Below are 18,624 nucleotides of genomic sequence, written 5' to 3'. Positions count from 1 at the left end.
GCTGCTGAAATCCAAAATGAGATTGTTAGTGTTTTTCTCTGAGTCAGCTGTGTGACTCTGAGTGTGTCCAGAAAACACAGGAGTTGCCCTGAGGGGGCTCAGGGAGCGGTTGTCACTAGATCCCGGCCACTTATGGGGAGGGAGAGAGGAGGGCATCGAAGGAGGGATAATCCAGCAGCTGGCCCAGCGGCAGGGCCTCCTGTCTCCTCCCTCCTCCACCCCCTCCCAGTCTCTCCCAACAGCTCTGTACTTACAGCCACTCGGACAAGCCCCGGCATTGTTTGCCTCTAGGGTAGGGTCAGAGGCCTTATAGGAATGGCATGATTCTACTTCCTTAAATAGCAACTTGGGAATGAAATGAGTAACCATGTCTTTAATTAGCCATACCCCAGAGGCCCAGAGGGGGCTGGTAAATGGTGGGCTCCCAGCCAAGATCAGCAATATGCAGCTGGTTCTCGCTCTGTCCAGGGAGACTTAGTGGGATGTTTTATTTGCCTCTCTCCCCCGAGCTGCCCTGTCAGCTCCTGCTCCATTCTGCCATCATTTCAGCCTGATGGGTTGCTCGGGGTTGACAGAAGGAAAGAAGGGAGGAAAAAAGCTAAACTTTTCTGAGCGTCTCTTATGCACCGGCTCTGTGCCAGACACTGGGAACAGCAAAGTGAAAGATGGGAGAAGCCCAAGGACGTAACCCAATGAAAGCATAACTCATGTGGTCCAGTCCCAGAGCAGCATCAGAGAGACAGGGTCCCAGCCAGCAAAAGATACTTCAGAGTAATTTAAGTCCCTTACTTGTACTTTCAAACTTGGTAACTAGAATCCTCATGGACATCCAGAGCTACCCTCAATACGACCTCTTCCCTTTTCTAATCCACTTCCTCACACCCTGAGCCTGCCCTGGCACTCTTTCTTTAAAAGACTCCTGAAAACTGTCCTGATCTATACAATTTTTCCTTTTCTATCTTAGAGAAAATATCTTCCTAGCCCTAGTCCACACACCTCTCATCTCTTCTAAACACCTCTTCCCTCTGTCTCTTCAGTTTTCTCCCCCAGCTTTGATTCTACATCACAGAAAAGAAGAATCCTGGAAGAGAGATCACTATGCCCAGAGAGAGAGAGAAAGAGAGAGATGGAAACCAAGTGGGAAGAGCCTTTTTAGCTGATAAGGAGAGAGAAGCCAGGCTGGAAATACTTAGAGGCTAGTAATTCCCCTCCCGTCACTCAGACTTGTAAACAACATGGGAGCCTGTAACGCAGCACAGCCAAGGCAAAGGGGAAGGGATGACAGACTCTACCTTGTGCGGAGGGATTGCTTCCCACAGACAAAAGGCCTGAGGTGAGTTTTGAAGGAAGACTAGGAGTTCACCAAGAGGCCAAGGAGAAAGGGATTTCCATTCCGAGGGAGCAACGTCCCCTTGCATAAGACAAGAGAAGGTTGAGTCCCTGGGTGGGACTGTGTCAGGCCCCTGCTCTATTTTCTAGGTCCTGACCTACAGGCTTTTCAGAAGGGTCAGTGGTTGCAGATGAGAGGCAAGATCCCTTCCTTTCAGTGATTTATCCTGAAATCCAGAGTCCAACCAAGACATCAGTGAAGGATGCTAATGAGCTGGCAGGGCAAGGCAGGGAGACCATCCATCCGTCCCTTCTTGCCTGGGCAAGAGAATGCAAATGCAGCCACTGAGCTGTGGCTGGAAGGTCAATTGACTCCCTCCTGAGGAAGTAGAGAAGGCGCTGGGCTGGGCTGGGCAGGGCTGGCTTTGCCGACCAACTCTGGTACTCTTAGCAAGGAGGTGGAAAGCCCGGCTGTAAGCAAGGCTTTCTCCGAAAACCCTTTCAGCTCACTCTTTATTCCATCCTCCACAGGCCTTGAGAGGTTTATTCGTAAGTGGCCGTTCAGCCTGGGGTCAATGTCCTCATTTCTCCACTCCCTCTACCTCTTAGCTCACACACCTATCTGTGCTCCTGAGATTTTTTTTTTTTTAATTAATTTCATTATTTATTTTTATTTTTGGCTGTGTTGGGTCTTCGTTTCTGTGCGAGGGCTTTCTCTAGTTGCGGCAAGCAGGGGCCACTCTTCATCGTGGTGCGCGCGCCTCTCACTATCGCGGCCTCTCTTGTTGCGGAGCACAGGCTCCAGACGCGCAGGCTCAGTAATTGTGGCTCACGGGCCTAGTCGCTCCGCGGCATGTGGGATCTTCCCAGACCAGGGCTCGAACCCGTGTCCCCTGCATTGGCAGGCAGATTCTCAACCACCGTGCCACCAGGGAAGCCCGCTCCTGAGATTTTAAATATCACGTTGTACCGGAATTGTGTTTGGAGCTGGGATGTATAGGAATGGTGTGCTGGTGCTACCGCTGCACCAAGAATTCTGTAAAGCAATTCGGGAGACAGCAGGGTCCCTAGCCCAGGAGCATCGGCATCCCCTGGGAACTTGGTAGAAATGCAAATTCTTGGGCCCCGTCCCAGACCTAGGGAACAAGTGGACGGTGCTGTAGAACTCAGCATCTTGTGTTTCAGGCCTGTTGCATTGACCTAGAGAGCTGCTTAAGGTTGTGGTATTAGCCAGTGCTGAGCAGAACTGAACCCCCAGGTTGGTGGAGGTTCCAAAGTGGGGAAAACACTGTCGGCCTAAGAGCCTCTTATCTAAATGGACACAAAAGCACAGTGCGTCCTTTGCCGGGAGCGGGGTCAGCTTGACAAAATGCCGGAAGTGTTGCAACAGAGGCAGAATTCTGACTTATCGGCAGGCAAGTGAGCCTGAGCTCTCCCAGTGTGGGAAGGAGTTGGGGCCTCAACCAGGATGTAAATAGGGCTCTGCTGGGGGGAGAGTGCCGCCGGGGACTGCCCCCTCCTTCCTCACGCTTCTCAGAAGCTGTCCCTGCCTCATTCTTCTCCAGCTGAGCAGGAGGAAATACACTGTAAGGGAAGTAGGAGACACTTGAATTCACTCTAAGGGACTTTCTGAGGGCAAAGCCTGGAACAGACTTTCAGGGTGGGTTGCACAATCTTCCTTGGGCATCTTTCTTAGGGGCTGTGGAGTGTAGCAGTTAAAGCTGGAGCATGAACTGGGCTCCATCCTGGCTTCTTCCAGGATTCAGCTCTGTGATCTTGGGAAAATTACTTAACCTTTCAGTGCCGTCATTATCTTGATCATAAATTGGGCGTCATGATGGAAAGATGCTTATAGATATTTGGGAGGATTAAATTAGATAATGTATCCTAAGGAAGCACTTGCCCAGTATCTGGCCTGTAAGTGTCCACCAGATATCAGCTCTTAGCAATGGTCAATGCCTAACACGGTGCAGGCACTCAAGGCGTTGCTGGATACGGATGACCCGACCCACACGCCCTGTCTGGAGCAGCCGGAAGGCCACCAGAAATATATTCCACTGCTATTTCAGAGCCCCTTACATTCCGAACAATTCAATGACCAGGGAGTGGTCCTGCTACCCGAGACTTGATGAAACTCTAAGCAGGCATTTTTCACGGTGGTTTCCTATTTCTGGAATGTCTTCTCTTTCTGGTCTGTTGTCATCCAATAGGCTGTTAATGGGGCATCAGAGTGACTTAAACCGTTCCCATGGACAGAGGGAGGAAACAATTAAAAAGAAATGGGAAATGAGGCTTCTTGGGTAGAATTACAAGGCTTAACACCAGGTTGCATTTCCTGACAAGACTCGGCTTGGAAGTCTCTTAGCACTTTGTTGTCCGTCAGAAGAGTGATCTCTCACATCTGCCCGGCCCCTCCCTCCATGCATTCCTAACCACAGCCCGGTCAGCCGTGCTGATGTGTGTTGGGGGCTCATTTCTTTGGCTGAGCTGCTCAGAGGAAGAGAGACTGGGGTTTTTCAGTCACACTTGGACACACAGGGAAAGGCACCCTGGACAGCATGTCAAACCTGGGACCACATGATTACCTGGAGATTTGTGTTCTTCAGATGACTGTATACCACATCATGTAGGTAGTTTCTTCCCACCGTTGATCCCGGGCATTTTATAGTGATGCTGTTAAAGAACTCCAGAGCAGGTGCAGGGGGTGAGGGGCAGGAACGTTCGGAGAGTGCTCTGGGGTCCCAGGGAACAGCACTGGGAGCCCAGTAGCACCAGCATTTGGAATGCATGCTTCTGATTTTGCCCAAGTGGCCTGACTGCGCCTGTGGATGAATCACCTAGTTCCTGCAAAACGCCTCTCCCATCTCCCCTCCCCCTGCAGGGACCTCCAGCTCACCTTGATGGCTGGACATTCCTCTGTGACTGCCGCTAGAACTTTTGCTTGTGAGGTGAGCTTTTAAGAAAATGCAACATTTAAAAACAGGAACTCAGAAAACAGGTGAACTGGGGAAATGGATGATTATTTGTGTTTGCTATATATAGGAGAGAGTCAGCATCTAACAGAATTATTTTTATATGCTATTTTTTTCCCAGAGCTCAGTACAGCCATCCAATCTAATTATGCTATAAGCATCTATTTTCGTAGCATCTCCTTTCTCCCTCTTTGGGGTCAGACGTGAGCTTTTCAGACTCTCTCTTCTACTTCTTTTCTGACTTTCCCCTGTGCCTGGCTCTGAGCTCGGCCCTCAGAAGGCCCAGCAAGTGATCCTGATGGCTGGTTGTACTCAGGCCTGAGGTGGGGGGAGTCGGATGGTGTCTTGGAGCTGCAGCCCACACCTTTCCAGAAACGTGCTGCTTGAAGAAGCAATCCTTACTCCTCTCAAGGTGGCTGGACAATTAAAGAGCCAGGCAGGTGTATTCACTTCACCTGGCCTTCTCCTCCCTTGGCTGGAATAATCTGTGCAAAGCCGGAAGCAGCCTGAGTGTGTTCTGTATGTGTCTGCATGTGTGAACTCGTTCCTCTGTGACTTAAAGACAGGCAAAGCATGAAGCCTGAAAAATACACAGGCTGTAAGGACTGAACTTCGCCTCTCGGATTAAGTCTGATTTATTTGGTTTTGATGGAGTCTTATGTCTGTATCGAAGGGAGTTATTTAAAAATAGAGCTTATATCGCTGAGGATTGTGAGGGTTCAGCTGTCAGCATGGACTGCTTCGTCAGGGGTTCTCACTCCCCGGACTTGGTGCCCACGGTGACTCTTCAGCTTTATTCCCAGGACGTCCCCATCACACGCCGCTTTGCACCTGCTTTAAAACTTCTGTCTCTGGAGCCTTTGCTCACACTGTTTATCTAAACAGGAAGCTCTTGCCCTCTGTCCAGGTTGCCAGCCGTTAGAGGGGTAGGAAAGTGTCCTTTCTTTACATCTCCAGGGCCTAGCATAATGCTGGGCATAGAGAAGATACTCAGTAGATGCTTATTCCATGAATGGATGGACGCACGGCTGTTTCTCACACTTGTTCTGTCTGTCTTTCATTTAGGGGAACTTATTTAGTGCTTACTATCTGCCAGGCTCTATTCTAGGTACTTGGGATATATCAAAACAGACAATAATCTCCGCCTTTATGGAGAGAGATTACATCCTAGTGGGGGTGACAGATAAAAAACAATAAATAAATAACTTGTATGGTATACTACAAGGGGATAAGTACCTTGGGAAAGCAGGAAGAGGCAGATGAGAAGTGTGAGGGTTGAGCAGGTTGTGATAGTAAGTAGGGTGGTGAGGGCAGGCCTCAGCTGGAGTGAATGTGTCCCCTGTCTGAACTCCCGTAATACTTTATCTGAACCTTTCTTCTGGCATTACTGTCTATTCCTCGTACTCATATATACATATTAGTACACATATAAATATATACCTATACATGCGTTCTACCTGCGCCGGCTTTCTTATTAGGCTGTCAGCATCCAGAAGTTTCTTCCATGCCTGATTAGTATTAGTATCCTCCTCAGCATCTAACACACAATAATTGTTCAATAAAACGTACCCAAATGAATGAGTGCTTAATAATTGATTTGCTGAAGAGAATTATACTGACTCATTTTTATACCTCCGTACAGGAATAATAACTGTCCTATTGACTATTTTATACACACGCACAACTTGCTGTCATTATGTTAGGTATCAAATATCTCTGGGTACTTTACGAAGAGCATTCACCCTTAAATTTGGAGAAAGGGACGATCGGCATCCGTGGCCTGTAGGAAGAGAATATGAATAAGCAGGAACCCCTGAGGAGGTCGGGGGGACAGCGGTGGTGGGCAGTGCTTTCTGTGTGTAAAGGATCTGCTCTTCTGAACTCCGCCTGAACAAAGCTTTGGTAAATGTTTTTCCTTCAGGGGTCTGATGAATGCTTTGGTGTCCGTAAAGTCTTTACGTGGTATTATAAAACGTGGTGATACATGGACCCCCCTTTGAAAGCAATAGGATTAGGGAAGGTAATTCCCTGTTTAGGAGGGAAACCAGGGCCAGGGAGTGGGGTGGGTTGCAGGAATGTGGAGTGAGTGCCTGGGCACTGCTTTAGCCTGACTTGGGGAGAAGATCTCCTCCCAAGCCCTTCTGGCTCTTCCCAAGGAGGGGACAATGGGTCTTGAATGTTGCCGAGAAGCTAAGAAGGGATTTACACTCAGAGTTCCTCTGTGCTGTGATATATCCTGTTTGAAATTTCTAAAGGAGAATAATAAAAATAATGCTGTTAATAAAATAGCTTCCATTTACTTACTGTGTACCAGCCTCCAGGTTTAGTTTACACGGTCGCTGGCCCTCCATCTCTGTGGATACGGCAGGCTAGCCGTACTGCGCCGTTTGGTATAGGGGACTTGAGCATCCATGGATTTCGTTACCTGAAGGGGGTCCTGGGACCAATCCCCTGCGGATACCGAGGGCTGACTGTATTCACTCTCTCAATTTAATTCTCATAGCCACTCTGGGAGGTGTAAGAGTCCCTGTCCCATTTTTCCTGGATGAGAAGACTGACACTTCTAGAGGCCAGTTCCGCCAAAGTTGTGCAGATGGTAAATGGCAAAATGAGGGTCTGACTCCAGGCCTGTCTGATTCCAAAACATGGCCTCATAACTGCTAAAGGAGAAGAAAATTATTTTCTTCTTAACAAATGCAGGGGATGCCCTTCAAAAGTGGTAATTGTGGAGACCGTAGAGACACGGGGGTGTAGGAGATGCTGCATTTGGGGAGCAATGTGTGCTGCAAGGACAAGTACGAAGCGACAAAATGGGGCCCATGCGACGGCTACAGCAAGGGAGGGCGCTCAGCATGTGAACAGGTCCTAGTAAGAGGCGGCAAAAACGAAAAAGTGCGGCTGAGCTGGTGAGATCATGGAGGGCTCGATTTTTTGAAATTTTTTTTCATGGTGTTGAGAGAGATTTCTAACTAAAACTTTTCAGAGATTGAAACTAGACTTATCCTGGTGATCATTTTGCAATGTGTAGAAATATCAAATCACTATATTGTGTACCAGAAACTAACACAGTGTTGTAGGTCAATTATACTTCAAAAGCAAACAAACAACCTCATAGAAAAAGAGGTCAGATTTGTGGTTATCAGAGGCAGGGGCTGGGGGGGGACAGGGAACTGGATGAAGGCAGTCAAGAGGTACAAACTTCGGTTATAAGATAAATAAGTACTAGGGAGGTACTTACGACATGATAAGTACAATTAACACTGCTGTATGTTATATACAAAAGTTGTTGAGCGAGTGGATCCTGAGTTCTCATCACAAGGAAAAATATTTTTTTCTATTTCTCTTATTTTGTATCCATATGAGATGATGGACGTTCGCTAAACGTGGTGATCATTTTGTGATGTATGTAAGTCAAATCATTATGCTGTACACCTTAAACTTACACAGTGCTGTATGTCAGTTATAGCTCAGTAAAAAATATAGAAATATAGAAAACATAGAAGAAAAAATACATTGAAAAAAACTTGTCAGATACATTGAGACTGCTTCTTTTTTTTTTTTTTTAATAAATTTATTTATTCATTTTTGGCTGTGTTGGGTCTTCGTTTCTGTGCGAGGGCTTTCTCTAGTTGTGGCAAGCGGGGGCCACTCTTCATCGCGGTGCGCGGGCCTCTCACTATCGCGGCCTCTCCTGTTGCGGAGCACAGGCTCCAGACGTGCAGGCTCAGTAGTTGTGGCTCACGGGCCCAGTTGCTCCGCGGCATGTGGGATCTTCCCAGACCAGGGCTCGAACCCGTGTCCCCTGCACTGGCAGGCAGATTCTCAACCACTGCGCCATCAGGGAAGCCCGAGACTGCTTCTTAAAGGGCACGGAGAATGTCTTATTTTAGCTTAAGGTTTGTCCAAATTGAGTCAATACGTGTTTAGTCAACTCCGTGTGCTCCAGGCTGAGGCGGGGGACATTTGTGGATGAGTTAAGCACACATGCAACCAAATCACCAGCTTCCTTCAGACTCTCCAAGAGTCTCTAAGAAGCCCTGCAAAGAAAGGGTAGAGTTGGGTCCTTTCTCTTCTCTCCTGGAGAAGCTCCAAAAAGGAGGAACGTGGCCCCAGGGCAGGTAGTGCCAGGAGCTGTCTTAGCTGAACTGTCTAACCCTGGTGGGATGTGGGGTTCAGAGAGCTCTGTGCGGACTTTGGGCTTTGAGGAAACTTTAAAAGTGTAGAGTCTTGTCCAGGCCACATTGGACTTGATGCCTTAAATCTAATGGGTGATTTACCAGCTGCTGCATTTGGTGGGTGAGGTGGTAGGGACGCCTCCGAGTGAGCTACACAGATTTCTCCCACACCATACCTTTGGCTACCTTCCTGTGATACCTGACCTGCCCCTGTGCCCTCATTTACCTGCATTACCAAGGATCACGTGATTGGTTGAGTGAGCGTGAGAAGGTTTTTATTTTTCTTTCTCCAGTCCACCTGCTTTTTCCTTGGGGCTTTTGTTTCATTTTGCACTGCCCTTGCTCTCCTCCTCCACCCCGTCACACACACACACAGGCACATGCAGTATGTTTATCCCCTTCTCTTTTTTTAAATTGAAGTATAGTTGATTTACAATACTTTGTTAGTTCAGGTATACAGCAAAGTGATTCATTTGTATACACATATTTTTTTTTCAGATTATTTTCCATTATAGGTTATTACAACATATTGAATATAATTTCCTGTGTTATACAGTAAATCCTTGCTGCTTATATATTTTATATATAGTAGTGTGTATCTGTTATTTGCATACTCCTAATTTTCCCTCCTCCTTCTACTTTCCCCTTTGGTAACCATAAGTTTGTTTTCTATGTCTGTGAGTCTGTTTCTGTTTTGTAAATAAATTCATTCGTATTTTTTTTAGATTCCACATATGAGTGATGACATATAATATTTGTCTTTCTCTGTCTGATTTACTTCACTTGGTATGATATGTTCATCTCCTTCTTGCTCCCAGCCCGCTGGAGGACTACGTGAATGTCTGCCACTCCCACCCAAACCCTCTTCACCGAGTTCCTTTCTTGGGTTCATATCTACTATCCAAGCAAATAAACAGCTTTCTGAACAGTGACTGATGGGCTTTCTCATTCGATCAGATACTTTATTTAATCTACAATGGATTTCCATATACCAATCTTGGAAATAGGAGGCACTCTGGAAATACTTGTTCCAAAAAATCCAACCCTACCAAATCATAGATTTACCCTCTCGCATTAGGATTTCAAGTTCATTTTGCTTAATAGTCATGGTTAATCCATTGGTGTACAAATGTCCGAGACAATGAGCTGCCCTTCTAACTTCCCCTCCTGCCACTCTCCCCGCCCACTGTGCGAGGCTCCAGCCAACAGACTTATTTCAGTTCCTCAAACCCACTAGATTCTTTCCCACCTCAGGGCCTTGGCAGATACTGTTCCTTCTCCCTGATGGGATCTTCCTTCCCTCCGCCTCCATTCTGACTCTTCACAGGTCTTCCTGCTTCTCGTCTTTGGACTCTCAGCTTGAACATCATCTCCTCAGAAAACTACCTGATGACCTCACCTGTCAGGAGTGAGGGGAACTGCTCATGTGAGCTCTCCTCTGGCCCATGAGGAAGGCTGAGATTGACGTGGACTGGGACCATTAAGGTGGTCCTCTCATTTAACTTGAAGTTCTCAACAGCCCGGATGGGGACTGGAGGAATAGTCAAATACTGTGGGCTACAAAGAAGCAGTTTTCAAAACGTCCAAAGGTGAGATCAGTGCGAGGTTCTTTAAGGGAAGATGGCATGACAAGGTGTGAGCCTTCAAAAATGGAGCCTCTGCTATGTATGGAACTGAAAATGGTGCCAGTGAGGAAGAAAAGTTTGTGGTATCTAAAAAGATGGATGTGGTTGCCCAAGGTACCTTATAGAATCCAGATGTGCACAGAGGGAGGAGGGAGAAAGAAAAGACCAGGCGTGAATTTAGAAGAGTTGCTTGCATCTGTACCAACGGTGGCAGGTAGTTAAGGAAAGAAGAAAAATCAACTTGTTGAAAGTGTTGAAGACAAAGAGAGCTTCTCTGGGTGGCTGTGGAGCAAGGACTAGAGAGGAACATTTCTGCTGTTTGGAAAACAGAGGGTATCACTGCTTCAATGAGCCCTCCCTGCCCCCTGACCCCCACTCTGTCCCACTCTATCTCATCACCCTTGTGGGTTTACTTCATAGCGTTGATCGCTGTTTGGAATTATCTAGGTTATTCATTATTCTCCTGTTCATTATCTACTTTCACCTCTTCTAGAATGTAAGCTCCATGAAAGCAATGGCTTCATTTGCCTTATTGGCTACTAGATTCCCAGGGCCTAGAACAGTGTCTGGCACATGTCAGGTGCTACATAAATGTGAACCAAATGAAATGAACCAAAGGCTGAGACAAAGTTAGATACCTCAACCCCTATGTTCTAGGGGAGGTATCCAGACTCTATTCACTTCTGTCTACTCTGTCCAGATTTGGAGATGAGGCTCTCCAAATTGCATAAAGGACAACACACTTATAAAGAAAAGGGGAGAGCAACTCACCTTTCCTGAGAACCCATGTTATGTCCACACGTATGACATAAATAATGCCATTTAGCCCTCACACTATAGAGGCTGGTATTCTCATTCCCATTTTATAGACAAAGAACTAAGGCTCAGAGAAGTTAAAGGACTTGCCCTAAGCTACTCAGCCAGTAAGGTGTGGAAGCTAGATATGAATTAAGTCTCTCTGGTTCTAAAACCCTCTCCCTTTCCATTACAGTGAGTCTTAGTGGGAACTGGAGTACAAGAGAAGTGAGACAGAGAAAGACTAGTAACCTGTGATATCACTTATATATGGAATCTAAGAGAACAAAACAAATGAACAAATGAAACAGAACAAAACTCATAGATACAGGAAACAGATTGGTGGTTGCATGAGGTGACAGGGGTTTAGGGGGTGGCCGAAAGGATAAAGGGGGTCTATTGTATGGTAATGGATGGTAACTAGACTTATTGCGGTGGTCACTTTGTAGTGTGTACAAAGATCGAATTATTTATACACCTGAAACTAATATAATGTTATATACCAATTGTATCTCAAAAAAAAAAGAAGTTAAGAAAAAAGAGAAATGAGTCCTTTAACTGCTTTAAATAAGCTTAAATCTCTAAGCCCTGGACAAGGTAAGTAGAAATTACTGCCACGATAATGGTCCTTAACAAAACCATTCCAGAACTCTGTGGTGGACAACAATAAGCTCTAATTTCTTGTTTTTGTGTTCGTGGGCTGGCTGGGGTTTGGCTGATCTAGGCTGAGCTCTGTTGGGCATGGCTCCAAGCTGTGGGTTGGGTCAGGTCTGCTCCATGAGTCTTGCATTCTGCTGGTACCAGCAGGCCTCCAGGGTAGGTCCTTCCCTTGGTGATGGCAAAAGCACAGATGGGAAGAGAGGAAATAGATCATCCATTGTCCCTTCTGAACAATTCCATTGGCTGAAGCCAATCACATTCCAGCCAAGCCCAGTACAAATGGGATGGGAGGTACATAACATGTCTAGTGGGGAGAACTGCAAAGGCAAATGGCAAAGGATATCAATCCCTGGAGGAGTGATCGATGGGGAGTAACGATGCCATCGACCATAGGGATGTGTGGAATGTGCATGGTGGCAGCATTGGGCCATGTACTTAACATGTAGTATCTCGCTGAAGCCTCACAGAAATCTTATGTGGTGGGATTATTGTCATCTCTATTTTTCAATGAGAGAATTTAGGCTCAAATCGGGTAGTCGCTCAAAGTCTCACAGAAGTAAATAGCCTGGCAGGGACATACACCCAGGTCTGTTTGGCAACTGAAGCCCATATTCTTAGCCTTGATTCAACTCTAGTGAGAAAACTCTCAGCTGTGATGGAAGAGGAGATGCCAGTAATTTTTGAAAAACCGTGGGTGGTAAGGAAAGAACCAGAAGACTAGACACACACAAATAGATGCATTTTTCAAGAAGTGGGCTCCTAAAACTGTATATAAGCTTGAGTTTCGTTTTGTGTCAAGGATGGCTGCCCTGCAAAAAAAAAAAAGAAAAAGTCTAGGGAAGAAACCACCATTCTTGTGTCTGGGCTCATGAATCAGGTTGGACGCTGTTAGGAGATGGGTGGAGTTCATCTGAAATCCCTCTTGCTGATCACTCAGCCTGGCGGGTAATATTCGGTCACCCCATCTGCCCTCAGTCTTGGTTTTATACTCTTGTGGGCTTGATGCTCTTAATGCCTGGCTACCTTAATTCTCCACTTGCCTATACCCTGGACCTTTGATGTGGGTCACCCCCCCAGGGATGGCTTGAGGGCTGCTTGCGCCAATGTCCGTGTGTGTTTCTGCCGGTCACCCACGCCACCTTGCATATGGCTCCCAGACAAAGCCTGGTGCCTGACTCCTGCTCTCCTTCTCAACCTTGCATGCCATCAGGATTCTCCCAGGTCCCGTCACCCTGAGAGGGGTACCTTCCCTAGAACATTCTAGAACAAATTTAGAACAAGTGGCTCATGGACATTTCTAAAGGTGATCCGAGGAGAGTGGCATGAGCTCAGTAAGGATGAACGTGGTCTAGCAAATCTGATTTCCTTTGTTAAAAAACGGGACTGGCAGATCAAAGGAGGGTCATGAGGGTGGTGACTGGATTTCAAGGGGTTTGACAGATCCTTTCATGATCTCTTTCAGAAGGCTGGGAAACCCAGGCTGATTTAGGACAAATAGATTAGTTCTTGGCGGTTAAAAAATTATGCTGTCATTAATCAGATGTGCTGATTAATGAGAGCTCGAGGGAGGCTGTTGCTATTAAACAATAGAACTCTGTCATCAGCCAGATCCTGTCACCTCCACCCACAGCCCCTCATCTCTCTGAACAACTTGGATGAAGATACAGGAGGCTGGTTTATAAAACTGGTGGGCCGTAAACTAAGTGGGAGTAGCTAATACAAAAAAGTGAAAGGGTCCAAAATTTTAGAATAACAGTTAACATATGTAGCACCCTACAAAGCCCTTCTCTAAAGGAGGATCTTGTTTAAGTCTTTAAACAACTCTGCGTGGTAGGTATGACCAATTATGCTCATTTTAGACAAGGCTCAGGGCTCTAAGTAAATTCCCCAAGATCACTCAGCAATACACTGCAGAGCATTCAGTTTTAAATCCTGGTTTTTCCAATTTCAAACTCTATACTCTTTAAAATGGGGCAAAACAAATAAGAGAAAATGAATAGAAACATATTTTTTAAAATATACAAACACAGGTTGGGAGAGAAACCTGATGTACCAACTGCCACGGGACGTCTCTCAGCATTACTCCTGGGGTCGTCACATCCGTGACAGCAGCCTGGCTCTTTTTTTTTTCCATTTATAATTTTTTTTTTTGTCTTTCCACTTGAGTTTTTTTTTTTTTAACTTTTTATTTTATATTGTAGTATAGCTGATTAACAATGATGTGATAGTTTCAGGTGCACAGCAAAGGGACTCAGCCATACATATACATGTATCCATTCTCCCCCCATCTCCCCTCCCATCAGCCTGGCTCTTTGACAGAGCTGACATTCTCTGCCCCCAGCCTGGCCTCCTCTGGGCAGTGGTAAGCTCATCCTGCTGGAGCAGAAATGTGAACTTGGCCCCCGACTCTCATAAAGCTCCCAGCTCCTGATGTGATTCCAGGGTACCCATGGCATGATGGAGAAGGCATGAGCTTAGAAGTCCTGCTAATTAGTTGTGTACCCTTTGGCAAAGTAAACTAAGCCTCTCCCAGCCTCAGTTTCTTTTTCCGTAAAAGGGGAGACTGACAGTACGAATCTTAGGGGATAACGGTAAGGATCACATGAGATGATGCCTGTAAAACACTTGACACAGCGTCTGGCTCATAGAAGATCCTGATAGATTGCAGCTCATCTTCAGAGTCGGGGGGTCTCGGGCTGCTTCATGATGACGACCATAGTCGTCTGAGTTCTGTCACTACGCTCCCACCCTTTCTGGATCCAAGTGCTGGCTTCAGTAATGCAGAAGACCTGGGTGGATTTTGTACCAGTATTTTGTTCCTTTTTATTGCTGAAGAGTGTTCCAGTGTATGGGTATACAACCTTTTGTTTATCTATCACCAGTTGATGGACATTTGGATTGTTTCTACTTTTTGGCTGTTGTGAATAATGTTGCTATGAACACTGGCATAGAAGTCTTTGTGTGGACATATGCTTTCATTTCTCTTGGGTATATACTTAGGTGTGGAATTGATGGGCACAACTCTTTTTAATATCACTTTTAACAGTGTCATGATTGGCACTCTACAGATATATATATATATGTGTGTATATATAAATACATATATTCGTTTTTTACATTCTCTTCCATTTTAGGTTATTATAAGATACTGAGTATAGTTCCCTGTGGTATAGAGTAGGTCCTTGTTGGTTAACTATTTTATATATACTAGTGTGTGTATTTTAATCCCAAACTCCTAATTTATCCCTTGCACCCCCTTTATTATATAAATTAACTTAGCTTCTCTCCCAGGAAGAAGGAATTCTTCTTGGATAGAGGAGGGAAATCAAGTTGACAATTTCAGAGTTTTCTTGGATGGATGAAGGGGGAAATTTGAGTATGAAGTCTTTTCACATATGTTATAAAGTGTAAAACAATTAAAATGTAATATATTACTGAGATCTTCGTAGTCGTCCACATGCTTAATAATATAAGGTGATAGAATAGCTATGCCTTGTACCCCAAACAAATAATTTAGCTACTAAAATACTATCAAGTCTGTAATATTGTATTTTATCCATTTTAGACACATAACTCCCCACCCTATCTTTTAACATTTCTGAGATAAGAATGTGTCTTTTGACAGTAATGTTTTTTAATCACCAATAGCCATTTCCCCGGATGTTCATGTCTCTGAAATCTATAACCAGGGAGGTCTGAGAGAAGGTATGAACTACTGATTTCACCTCTGTAGTGAGTGTCTGCAGTGAGGCTGCAAGTCTGTCATGTCGATGGGAGTGGGGTTTCCAGGTCGCCACGTGGAAGGAGCAGCCTGGGCAGCTTGTCCACAGGAGGGGGAAGGAGGCTGGGGGATGCGGGTCAGGCCTGGGGCCAGGTGCTCCCAGGGTTTTGATAACTTACCTGACTTAGGAGACACAGGTGAAAGGGAGAGTCAGGCTTCCACCTCCACCTCTCCGGGTGGCACACTCCCACTTTCCAGTTCCTTGCTGGGCCACAGGAGTCCTCACAAACCAGTTTCAACATGGGGCAGCCTATCTGGAAAATATCAACCTCATGCAAAGTCAGGCCTCGCGTTCCTGTGACATTCACTCCTAACTAGCAACACAGCTACTAAAGGGCCCCTCAGAGGGGCTGCGATTAGAGGCTGAACGAAACATTTCCACTGATGCCAAAGGATGGCCTATCACCCTGCCTGCTGACCAGCGGCGCTGGGGCTGTAAGATAATATTATGACAAAGAAGTTCAGAAGCACAGGAAATGAAAACAATGCAGCGGCCTGGGAGGAGCTCCAGCACAGAAACGACTTCAGAGCGGCCGGGGTCTGTTTGTAAAAGCAGAGGTTGTTCAAGCAGAAGAATGATCGGGGCAGAAACCCAGAGCTGCCGCTCCCAGGAAGCAGCTTGTCAGGGGACGGGGGACGTTTTCGAGATTCTTCCCCTCCAACAGGGCCTGTGATGGAGAGAGCAAAGCTGTGGACGCAGGGAGGCTGCCTTTGGTCTGGCTGAAGCCCCAGCAGGGCCAGCTTTCCGGAATCTAAGGAAATAAAAGGTAGTTAGACTGTAGAAGGGCTCACCTTTCAGAAAACGTATTTCTGTCTTCCTTGCTTCCTTTTATGGTCTGTTGATTTAGCACATCCTGTGAGAGTTTTTACCTTTGGCCTGATGGTAGCCTGGTCAGCGAGTCTGAGTATCTTGAGAGGGTTTAGGGTTCGGACCTCTGGGTTAGCGGTCCATCTCTCTAGGCTGGTCTAACTCCTGGGGGCCTTTGAGTAAGCTGACTTGGGCGTTCCCAGTTTTAGAAGGAACAAAAGGTGGCCAACAAGGTCCCCAAACCTGCAGGTACCCCACAGGGCCACCTGAGCCCATGGCTCTGAAATAGATGACTTTGCTCCCAGAATACTGCAGAAAGGGTGGCCGTCGTTCCATCCTCCTCCAGCCTATACGTGGGTCCTGCATCCACCTGCAACCTGGGTAGCAGACAGCAGCATTACTGGTGAGATGGTGCCAGCATCCAGGGGCGCTGGGCTCAGCTGGAATCATTTGTCTCTTTTTATCTTTTGGTCGGAGATTGGTACGTACCAGGCACGTGGTTGGCCTTTTATAAACTTTATCTCATGTAATCCTTACAGGAACCCAATGAGGGATTATATCAGTCAGGGTTCTCCAGAGAAAAAAGACAATAGAATGTGTGTGTGTTATAGAAAGATACAGATACAGATATAGATATATAACACATATAGTTTATCTGTACCTACTATATACAGTATATCTAGATCTATCTATCACCTATCTATCTATCTATCTATAATCTACCTATCGAGAGAGGGAGAGAGAGAGAGATTTTAAGGATTGGCTCATGGCTTCATGGGAGGTTGACACGTCCGAATCTGCAGAGTGGGCTAGCAGGCTGGGAACTTGGGAAGAGTTGAGGTCACTGTTGAAGTCCGAAGGCCATCTGCTAGCAGAAGTAACTCTTGCTCAAAGGAGGTCAGTCTTTTTGTTCTGTTCAGACCTTTCTCTGACTGGACAGGCCCACCCACATGTGGAGGGCAATCTTCTTTACTCCACCTCCACCCATTTAAACGTTAATCTCATCCCAAAACACCCGCACAGAAATATCCAGAATAGTGTTTGACCACGTATCTGGGCACCGTGGCCCCAGCAAGGCACATAAAAGACACATAAAATTAACACATAATTATAACATTAAGATTTAATTTTACATCCATTCCACAGGTGAGGCAGTTGAGGCTTAGATACTTGAAACAACTTGACTGAGATCACAAGCCAGTAAATGGCAGCTGGAGGATTTTTTTTTTTTTTTCCCTCATTGTTTCCAACGAAGGTATTTCTGTATTTAGAGCTTGGGCTCTTAGCCATTTGGTTCTGTTATCTCCTTACAGGCTGTGGCTCTGGAGGAATCTGATGTGTAGGAAAGTCAGTCAGTGTTGTCAAATGAGCTGCTGTAAGGATAACCAGAGCATCAGTGGCTAAGAGATGCTGGCCAGGGGAGGGCCTTTGGGGGCCTCAGGAACCAAGTGTGAGAGGGCCCTGAGGGAAGTGGGGATGGTCAGACTTACCGGACATTGGCTGGTTGGTTCCCTGGTGGTGAGATGTATGACTTAGAGCAGTGTGGGCAGGATTAGTGATGGGTGAGAGAATGGAGTAGGGAAAGACCGAGAATTCCAGCATCTACAAGGGTAGATGGAATGCTGAGGACACTCACACTCCAGAAATCCTTTCACTTCAGATAAGGGAACAAGAAAGTACACCCCACTTCTAAAAAGAGGTCGTGCGTGGGAGGAGACTTGCATAGTGATGCAGGTGACAGTCCTGGCTCTTTCCAAGCAGTGGAGACTGTTCTAGATGCAGAATTTTCAATAGCCAGCTCCGTCTTTTCTTACTCTAAGCCAAGACATCAGAATTAGGAGAATCCTGTGTCTGTGAGGAAATTCTAGCTCCAGTATATTTCTCCCCTCAGGAAGAGGTGGTCACTCCCCAGATCTGCAGCAAAGCCTCAGAGGCTGAGGTACCCCAATACAAGCCATCAAGAACTTTCAGGCCAGCTGGAGGGAGGATGGTGGAAGCTTCTCTGAAAATTCCATAGCAGCAGAACAACCAGGCATATTCTTAGGATCATACAAATTAGACTCTAGGAGTTTTCTCAAAAAAGACCCATGACGGTTTACAAAATTTTGAGCAAACAATGAAAAATCAACGTATTCTTCCAAAGAAGACATACAGATGGTCAACAGGCACTTGAAAAGATGCTCAACATCACTAATCAGCAGGGAAATGCAAATCAAAACCACAATGAGGTATCACCTCACACCTGTCAGAATGGCCATCATCAAAAAGACCACAAATAGCAAGTGTTGGTGAGGGTGTGGAGAAAAGGGAATCCTCATGCATTGTTGGTAGGAATGTAAATTGGTGCAGCCACTATGGAGAACAGTATGGAGGTTCCTCAAAAAATTAAAAATAGAACTACCATATGATCCAGCAATTCCACTCCTAGGTATTTATCTGAAGACAATGAAAACAGTAATTTGAGAAGATATATGCACCC

General features: G+C 46.0%; 1 long non-coding RNA gene across 1 annotated transcript; it reads right to left on the bottom strand.

The window, feature by feature from the left end:
* Window positions 1-7,847: 7,847 nt before the first annotated feature.
* Window positions 7,848-16,867, bottom strand: LOC309628117. Its single transcript, XR_014244178.1, has 2 exons — window positions 15,457-16,867; window positions 7,848-8,338 (listed from the first exon to the last, which is right to left on the bottom strand). It is a non-coding gene; the product is annotated as an uncharacterized lncRNA (long non-coding RNA).
* Between the last annotated feature and the right edge of the window lie 1,757 nt (window positions 16,868-18,624).

The sequence above is a fragment of the Balaenoptera borealis genome, assembly GCF_965194805.1.
Source record: "Balaenoptera borealis genome assembly, chromosome: 4".
Lineage (NCBI taxonomy): Eukaryota > Metazoa > Chordata > Mammalia > Artiodactyla > Balaenopteridae > Balaenoptera > Balaenoptera borealis.
This window is presented reverse-complemented; position numbering and strand designations above follow the sequence as displayed.